This window comes from Dromiciops gliroides, chromosome 4 (assembly GCF_019393635.1).
Source record: "Dromiciops gliroides isolate mDroGli1 chromosome 4, mDroGli1.pri, whole genome shotgun sequence".
Lineage (NCBI taxonomy): Eukaryota > Metazoa > Chordata > Mammalia > Microbiotheria > Microbiotheriidae > Dromiciops > Dromiciops gliroides.
The window spans coordinates 157044994-157054925 of NC_057864.1; the positions used below are offsets into that span (position 1 = coordinate 157044994).

Here is a 9932-nt window from a genome sequence, read left to right on the forward strand (position 1 = left end):
CCAATGCAGAAGACAATCTGCCAGCTGGGGTATACACTACACAATAGGCATAACTAGGCTGGGTCACCCTGAAAGCTATAAGCCACAGAGGCCTCAGAGCAGAAAATCAATGATCAGATCTCTGGCCTCCAGAAAAAGAAGCTTGGAACAGTGACCCCTGTGTGCCAGGAGCAGAGCTCAACTTTAAAAGGCACAAAATAGGCTAAACTATGAGTAAGAAAAAGAAAAGAACCCTTATCATAGAGGGCTACTGTGGCAATAGTGAAGACCAAAACACAAACTTAGAAAAGGACAACAATGACAAAATACCTACAATGCCTCAAAGGGGAAGACGAATTGCTCTCAAGACCAAAAAGCCTTCTTGGAAGAGCTCAAAAAGGTCTTATAAATCATAGGTGTGGAAGAAAAATTGGGAAAAGAAATGAGAATTATGCAAGAGAGAGGCAATAGCTTGGGAAAAGAAAGAAAAAACTGAATGAGGAAAGCATTCCTTAAGAAATACAATTGGCCGGGGCAGCTAGATGGCGCAGTGGTTAAAGCACCGACCCTGGACTCAGGAGTACCTGAGTTCAAATCCGGTCTCAGACACTTGACACTTACTAGCTGTGTGACCGTGAGCAAGTCACTTAACCCCCATTGCCTAAAACAAAACAAAACAAAACAAAACAAAAACCAACAAAGAAATACAATTGGCCAAATGGAAAAGGAGGTGCAAAAACTGATTGAAGAAAAAAATTCCTTAAAAATCAGAATTGGGCAGAAGGAAGTTAATGGCTCTGTGAGACATCAGGAATCTGTCAAACAGAAGAGAAAAAACAGACCATAAAACATTAAATACTTCATTAGAAAATCAATAGGTCTGGAAAATAGACCCAGGAGGGTTGATTGTAATGAAATATTATTGTGCTATAAGAAATGACAGGGGCAGCTAGGTGGCACAGTAGATAGAGCACCGGCCCTGGATTCAGGAGGACCCGAGTTCAAAATCCAGCCTCAGACACTTGACACTTACTAGCTGTGTGACCCTGGGCAAGTCACTTAACCCCAATTGCCTCACCAAAAAAAAAAAAAAAAAAAAAAAAGAAATGACAAGCAGGATGATTTCAGAAAGGCCTGTAAAAACTTATATGAACTGAGGTATAGTGAAGTGAGAAGAACCGGGAGATCATTGTTCACAAAGATAGCAATATTGTTTCATGAAGAACTATGAATGACAACCATTCTCAGTAATGTAATGATCCATGTCAATTCTAAAGGACAAATGATAATACATACTATCCATCTTCAAAGAAAGTACTGTTACTGATTGAACACAGACTAAAGCATGCTATTTTTTCTTTTATTCAGGTTTTCTTATATAAAATGACTAATATGGTGATGTTTTCCATAATTTTACATATATAACCTATATCTGATTGCTTTCTGCCTTAGGGAAAGGGGAGGGGAGAGAGGGAAGAAAGGATAAAATTTGGAACTCAAATCTTCAAATAAAAATGTTTATTAAAAAAAGAATTATTGAATTACTTGATAGCCATGATCAGAAAAAAAAAGAACCTGGACAGGATATTTCAGGAAATTAACAAGGCAAACTTCGCCAATATACTAGAACTAGAGGGTAAAACAGTCATTGAAAGAGACCACTTATCACCTGTTGAAAGAAACCTCCAAAAGGAAAACTCCAAGGAATATTACAGCCAAATTCCAGAATTATCAGGTGAAAGAGAAAGTACTGCAAGCAGCCAGAAACAAACAATTTAAATACCAAGGAACCACAATCAGGATTACAGAGGACCTGGCAGCTTCAACATTAAAGGATCAGAAGACTTGGAATATGATATTCTGGAAGGCAAAAGATCTTGGATTGCAACCCAGAATCACTTACCCAGCAAAACTGAACATAGTCTTTTGGGGGAAAAGATGGATATTCAATGAAATAGAAGAGTTTAAAACATTCCACCATGTTATTCAATAAGATTAAAAAGTTTACATCCTGGGGCAGCTAGGTGGCGCAGTGGATAAAGCACCGGCCCTGGAGTCAGGAGTACCTGAGTTCAAATCCAGCCTCAGACACTTAACACTAGCTGTGTGACCCTGGGCAAGTCACTTAACCCCAATTGCCTCACTAAAAAAAAAAAAAAAAAAAGTTTACATCCATATATGGGAAGATGATACTTATAACTCTTGGAAACTGTATCTCTATTAGGGTAGAATGAAGGAATATACATAGACAGTGGATGTGGATATAAGTTGATTTTGATGTGATGATATAAAAAAATTAAGGTGTGGGGAAAAAAAGCATTGTACTGGTAGAAGGAGAAAGGGGAGTCAAATGAGGTAAACTACATTACATGAAGAGGTGCAAAAGACCTATTACAGTAGAGGGAAAGAAAGGAGGGGGGTGAGCAGTGTTTCAACCTTATTCTCATTAGATTGGGTTCAAAGAGAGAATAAAATACACATTCAGTAGGATATAGAAATTCATCTTGCCCTATAGGGAAGTAGAAGGGGAAAGGGGAAAGAAAAGTGGATGGCACTGAGAGAATGAAAGGCAGAAGTCGGAGGGGAAAGCAGAAAGAAAATGGAGGGGAGACTAATATGGTAATGTTTTACATAATTGCACATGTATAACCTATATCTGGTTGCTTGCCGCCTCAAGGGGCAGGGGAGAGAGGGAGGGAATAAGAGAGGGATAGAATTTGGAATTCAGAACTTTAAATAAATAAACAAACAAGAAAATGGAGGGGAGACTGATAGAAGGGAGGGCAGATTGAGAGAGGCAGTGGTGAGAAGCAAAACACCAGTGAGGAAGAACAGGGTGAAAGGAGAGAGAAAAGTATAAACAAGGGGGAAAATAGAATGGAAGGAAATACATACTTAGTAAACAGGACTGTGAATGTGAATGGGATGAACTCTCCCCAAAAATGGAAGCAAATAGCAGAGTGGATTAAAAATCAGAATCCTATAATGTATTGTTTATAAGACATTCAAAACAGAGAAATACACACATAGTAAAGGTAAAAGGCTAGAACAGAGTATTATGCTTCAAGTGAAGTAAAAAAATTAAAAAGCAGAAGTAGCGATTCTTATCTCAGACACAACAAAAGCAAAAATAGATCTAACTATAACAGATAGGGAAGAAAACTAAATCTTGCTAAATGGTACCATAGACAATGAAGTAATATCAGTACTAAACATATATGAACCAAGTGGTATAGCATCCAAATTCTTAGAGAAGTTAAGTGTGTTACAGGAAGAAATTGACTTTACTAGTGAGAGACCTTGATTTTCTCTTTTCAGAACTAGATAAATCTAATCACAAAATAAATAAGAACAACGTTAAGGGGGCAGCTAGGAGGCACAGTGGATAAAGCACTGGCCCTGGATTCAGGAGGACCTGAGTTCAAATCCAGCCTCAGACACTTAACACTTACTAGCTGTGTGACCCTAGGCAAATCACTTAACCCCAATGGCCTCACCAAAAAACAAAACAAAACCAAAAAAACCAAGACATTAAGGAGGTGAATAGAATTATAGAAAAGTAAGATATGATAGACCTTTGGAAAAAAACTGTAAAAAAGAATATACCTTTTTCTCAGCAGCACATGGCACCTACACAATAATTGACCATGCATAAAACCCTGACAGTTAAATGCTGATAGGCAGAAATAGTAAATGCATCCTTTTCACATCACGATGAAATAGAAACTGCATTGTATGGCATGAGCCATAGAAAGATACAATAAAGATTAATTGGAAACTAAATAATCTTCTTCTAAAGAATGAGTGGGTCAAACAACAAATCACAGAAATAATCAATAATTTCACCAAAGAGATTAACAATAATAAGACTGCATACCAAAACCTAGGGGATGCAGCCAAAGCAGTCCTTAGGGAAAATTTTATATCTCTAAATGCCTACACGAATAAAATAGAGAAAGAGGAGACCGATGCATTGGGCAAGCAACTAAAAAAGCTAGAAAAAGAACAAATTCAAAAACCCCAATTAAATAGCAAATAGAAATTTGGAAAATCAAAGGAAAGATTAATAAAATTGAAAGAAAACTATTGAATTACTAAATAAACCTAAGAGCTGGTTTTATGGGGGGAAAAAACATTAAATAGATAAGCCTTTGGCTAATTTGATTTTTAAAAAGAAAGAACAAAAACAAATTACCAGTATCAAAAATGAAAAAGGTGAACTCACTACCAACAAAGAGGAAACTAAAATAATAATTAGGAACTATTTTGCCCAACTGTGTGCCAATAATTTTGACAATCCAAATGAAATGGATGAATATTTACAATAATATAAATTTCCCAGATTAACACCTAAGGAAATAAAATCCTTAAATATGCACATTTTAGAAAAAGAAATTGAACAAGCCATCAATGAACTCCCTAAGAAAAGATCTCCAGGGCAAGATGAATTCACAATTCTACCAAACCTTTAAAGAACGATTAATTTCAATACTAAAAAACTATTTGGCAAAGAAGGAGTTCTACCAAACTCCTTTTATGACACAGAGATGGTGCTGATACCTAAACCAGGTAGAGCCAAAACAGAGAAAGAAAATGATAGACCAATTTCCTTAATGAATATTGAAGCATATATTTTAAATAAAATGTTAGCAAAGAGATTATAGCAATTTATCACCAGGATAATACACTATGACTAGGTGAGATTTTTACCAGGAATGCAGGGATGGTTCAATATTAAGAAAACTTATCAACATAATCCACCACATCAATAACAAAACTAGCCAAAATTATATGATTATCTCAATAGATGCAGAGAGAAAATATAGCACCTATTAATATTAAAAACAGTAGAAGGGGCAGCTAGGTGGCAGAGTGGGTAAAGCACTGGCCTTGGATTCAGGAGGACCTGAGTTCAAATCTGGCCTCAGACATTTGACACTTACTAGCTATGTGACCCTGGGCAAGTCACTTAACCCCAATTGCCTCATCAAAAATAAAATAAAATAAAAAACAGTAGAGAGCATAGAAATAAATGGAGCTTTCCTTAAAATGCTAAGCAGTATCTATCTAAAACCATTGGCAAGCATTATATGTGACCAACATAGTCCAGCAGCAAGAGACAGAAAGAGGAATTTTATTTAAAATAACTATAGATAATATAAAATATTTGGGAGTTTACCTGCCAAGACAAACCCCAGAACTATTTGAACACAATTACAAAACACTTTACACAAAAATAAAATTGGAAATAGTTGTGGTATATGGATGTGATGGAATACTACTGTGCTATGAGAAATAATGAACAGGCAAATTTCAGAAAGACTTACATGAACTGATGCTTAGTGAAGTAAGTAGAACCAGAACATTGTACACAATAACAGCAACATTAATATGATGATCAACTATGATAGAATTAGCTCTCCTCCACAATACAATGATCCGACATAATTCCAAGACTCATGATGCAAAATGCTCTCCACATCCAGAAAAAGAATTATGAAGTCTGAATGCAAATCAAAGCATAATATTTTCACATTTTGTTGAGAGTTTTTTGGTTTCTTTTTTCCTACAATTTTTCCCTTTTGTTTTAATTCTTCTATCACAACATCATGACTAATGTGGAAATATATTTAACATGATTGTACTGTATGACATATATCAGATTTCTTGTCATTTTGGAAAGGGGAAAGGAAAGGGAGAGAGAGAAAAATTTGGAACTCAAAATCTTTTTTAAAAGTGAATGTTGGGGGCAGCTAGGTATGTCAGTGGATAAAGCACTGGCCCTAGATTCAGGAGGACCTGAGTTCAAATCCGGCCTCAGACACTTGACATTAGCTGAGTGACCCTGGACACGTCACTTAACCCTCATTGCCTTGCCCAAAAAAAAAAGTGAATGTTAAAAACTATCTTTATATGTAATTGGAAAAAACAAAATGCAATTTAAAAAAAAAAAGATGAGTTCCTTTAGGCCAAGGACCATATCTTTGCCTTTCTTTGTAATACCAGTGCTCAGCACAGTACCTGGATGCTGACTGACTGACTGAGTGGCAAGAGTAATTTCAGTTGAAGGATGAAGTCAGAAGTCAGAGTCCAGAGAAGAGGTACTGTATATAGATGGTTTTTTCCAGGAGTTTAGCCAAGAAGGAGAGGAGACATATCAGAAAATAATTCTTAAAGGAACTATGGGTGTTGGGAGAAGTCTTTGTTTTTTATTTTTAATATATAGGAGACTTGAGTATGTTCTGTTACAGCACGAAAGAAGTCAGTAGAAAAAGACTAAAAATTAGAGATAAAGTGGGAATAATAGTAAGGACAATGTACTAAAGAAGGGTGGAATCAAAGGTTCATGTAGAGGGATTGACTTTAGGAAGGAAAAAGGCCCCCACTTTATAAAAAACTTTAATGAAGGAGAAGATAGCAGGTGATATCAGAGGGATGTGAGATGAGGAGAATGGTAGAAGAAGGCAGCTATCTCTTGGCAAAAGGCCTCAATTTTTCCAGGGAAGTATATGTCATAGTCTTCAACTAAAAGGGCAGGGATTGGGAGTCCCAGGAGAGACTGGAGGAGAAAAGAGAGAGTCTGAAACAGCCATCATGGAGGGTGACAGATAAATAGAATTGTTAAGGGAGGAGTAAAAGTATTGACTTGCTACAGTGTTCAATTTGTAGTAGTCCAATGAGGCTGGCTTTGTAACTTCCTCCAGCTCTATTCACCAGCCCATAAGTAGGAATGGAGAGAAGACAGATGGTGGGAGTAATCCAGGTTTAGGATTTGGTCAGGTTTGATGATAGATAGGATAAAGGAACAAGGGATTCAAGAACTGAAGATGGTGTAGAGATGAACTGTTTGTTGAGTGGGGGTCAAAATGAGGAAGAGAAAATATTGTCAGAATATGGAGATAAAAATAAGGAATTAAATTAAGTGGTAAGTGTTCTTGACACATTTATCAAGTGGCTACTTCTCATGCCCCCAAAGCAGAGTTAGTACTCTGAATAGTACCAGTTCCCTGTTGAATCCTTCCTGAGTCTCTAATCCAGAAGAAAAAAGGGACACAGATTAGTTAGGCCTTCCACATCATGGGGATAGGGGTTCAGTGCCCCTGCAATCTGGAAAATCCACCCAAAATTGTTTGACCCTACCTTCCCACCAGAGAAGTCTGAATTTTTCCTTGTTCTTCTATGTGATGTCTACAGTACTTTATTATAAAATCTGGGTCGATTTTATACAATACTATACAGATACTTGATCCACTTCTCAGTTTCTAAACTTTTTGCGTGTTATCTACTTGCCTTCACATATTGCCTGGGATTCCACTAGCCCTCCCCAGCAAAAACCCCTCACATTTCATTTCTTTTGCTAAACTCATTACCTTTCTTCTAAAATCCACCCTCTTCCTATTTTCTGTTACTGTCAAGGATACCATCTTCATTCTAGTCACCCAGGGGGCAATCTGCATGTCATCCTCCACCCATGACTCTCACTCATGCAAAAATCTAATCATTTGTCAAATCTTGTCAGATCTCTGCAACCTCTACCACCTTTTCTCCAATCATACCACTGTTCCTCCAGTTCAGGCCCTCATCACCTCTTGTCTGGACTTGTTTAGTAGCTTCCTAATTGGTCTCCCTGTGTCCAGCCTCTCATTACTCCAATCTATCTTCCAAACTTGCCAAAGTGATTTTCCTAAAGTCCAGGACTGACACTTTTTTTGTTCTTCAGTCATTTTTCAGTCATGGCCAACCCTTCATGGCACACCATTTGGGGTTTTCTTAGCAAAAATAATGGAATGGTTTTTCCATTCCCTTCTCCAGCTCATTTTGCAGATGAGGAAACTAAGGAAAATAGGGTACAGTGACTTGTCCAGGGACACACAGCTAGTGGGTGTCTGAGGCCAGATTTGAACTCAGGAAGATGAGTCTTGCTGACTCCAGGCCTGGTGCTCTATCCACTGTGCCACCTAGCTGTCCTCAAGCTGAGCTTATGACCCCTCTAATTCATAAACTCCATTAGGTTCCTCATTACATCTAGAATTAAATATAAATGCCTGTGTTTAGCATTTTAAACCCTTCAGAACCTCATCTCAATCTACCTTTCCAGGCTCCTTCTACATCTCTACCCTCCCACACACATACTCTGGAGTCCAGTCTAATCAACCTTCTTACTGCTGCTCATGTGTCTCCATGCCATTACATCTGTTCCCCATATACCTGGAATACTCTCTGTCTTCATTCTCCCTCCTTCAATCTCTAGTATCCTTCATGACTCTGCTTCAATGTAACCTTCTCCATTATCGATCACCCTTCCAGCTACCAGAGCCTTCCCGACCAAAACAACCTTATAGTTATTTTCTGTGTTTTCCATACACACATATAAAGCACACAAAACAGCATGTAGTTTGTCTCATATGACAGAATAAGGGCAGGGACTGTTTCAGTTTCAGCCTACTACATTGCCTGGCATATAGCAAGCAAGTTTAGTAAATGTTTGTAAATGGATTGATTATATAATCGCCTCCACTGGACACCCAACCTGGAAGAGTTAATGAGAAAGCTGTGTGTGCCCAAAGTCACTGTCAAAATCCAGCCAGGATATTGGAGTGGAGGAATATCAGATCATGTCTTTGTTCTCTGTCTCTGTGAGTGTCTGTCTGTCTGTCTGTCTCTATCTTTGTCTCTCTCTCTCTCTCTGTCTCTATCTGTCTCTGTTTCTCTTTTCTCTCGGGCCCTGAGTCTCGAGGGAATTTTCCGGCTTGTGAGGTGGAAGTCGGTTTAGTAATAGTCCGCCGTGAGGTGACAAGGCGGATTGGTGGTGGTCAGTCTCCCTGCACAGTGTCCTCTAGAAAAACTCATGGTTTTGCTGGAAGCCTGGAAATGAGACAGGGCGGAGCAGGGGGAGGAGAACGAATTTGAGCCTCCAGGAGCAGGCTGAAGCTGAGAGTTTTTCGGGGAGTTTCCGGGAATTGTCAGGTGCATGAGCCGGCAGTGGGATGATGGTGGTCAGTGACTGCGCGTGGTGTCACACCGGGAGGTGGGCAGGAGAGGAGGAGCCGGCTTTGCCGTCGGGTTGGCAGAGGGATTTGCCAGGCTCAGCAGCTGCTAGCCGCTTGCTGCCAGGATAAGGCTCCGGACTAGGCAGAAGCGGCAAAGGCGGCAGAGGAGGCAGAGGAGGCAGAGGTAGAGGCGGCGGCGGCGGCTCGAGCTTTTGGGGCGTCTCGGAGTTCTTGTAGTCTTCGGTCATACCCCCCTGAACGCTCCTGATCCCGTCTGATCTCGGAAGCTAAGCCCAGTCGGGCCTGGTTAGTACTTGGATGGGGGACTGCTTGGGAATATTGGGTGCTGTAGGTTTCTCACCCCCCCCCTTTTCCTGGACCCCCACTCACGCCCGCCCTCCCCAACAGAGACAAACCAAAAAGTAGAAATAGTATGGTTCCGCGCAGGCGCGCGCACCCACACACGCCCCGCACACACACCCCTCCGCAAAAGAGGAACGGAGAGATGGGCCAAGGTCTTTATCTCCGTCTCTTCCTCCCTCCTTCGCTCCGTTCATTCATTCATTCAGTGTTGGGTTTTCTTTGGGCTAGAGTTTCCCCCGTTTGGGAAGACTGGCAGTGAAGCTTCTCTGGAAAGGCAGGCTAAAAGAAAGGGCCACCCAATTGCTTGCTGCCTCAGGGGAGGGAGGGAAAGAGGGATAAAAATTGGAACCCAAAACTATAAATAGAAATGTTCATTTAAAAAACTAAAAAAGAAAAAAAAAGGGGCCAGGACCGTCCCTGGAGAGCGGGAGTCCCCAAGAGAAGGCAGCACGCGACAGGCTGTTTGTAGGGACGCAGACACTGTAGGGACAGGCTGAAAAGAACGCACAAGAGACGAAAGCACAAGACCCTGTGATGAAGAGGGATGGGCAGAGGCTTCCTGGAGAGGAAGGTGCTTGGGGGTCAGCTGGCACCTGAAGG

The 9932-nt window shown here is 40.0% G+C and overlaps 1 pseudogene; it reads left to right on the top strand.

The window, feature by feature from the left end:
• Window positions 1–9205: 9205 nt before the first annotated feature.
• LOC122727149 lies at window positions 9206–9324 on the top strand (annotated as a pseudogene).
• Window positions 9325–9932: the final 608 nt, after the last annotated feature.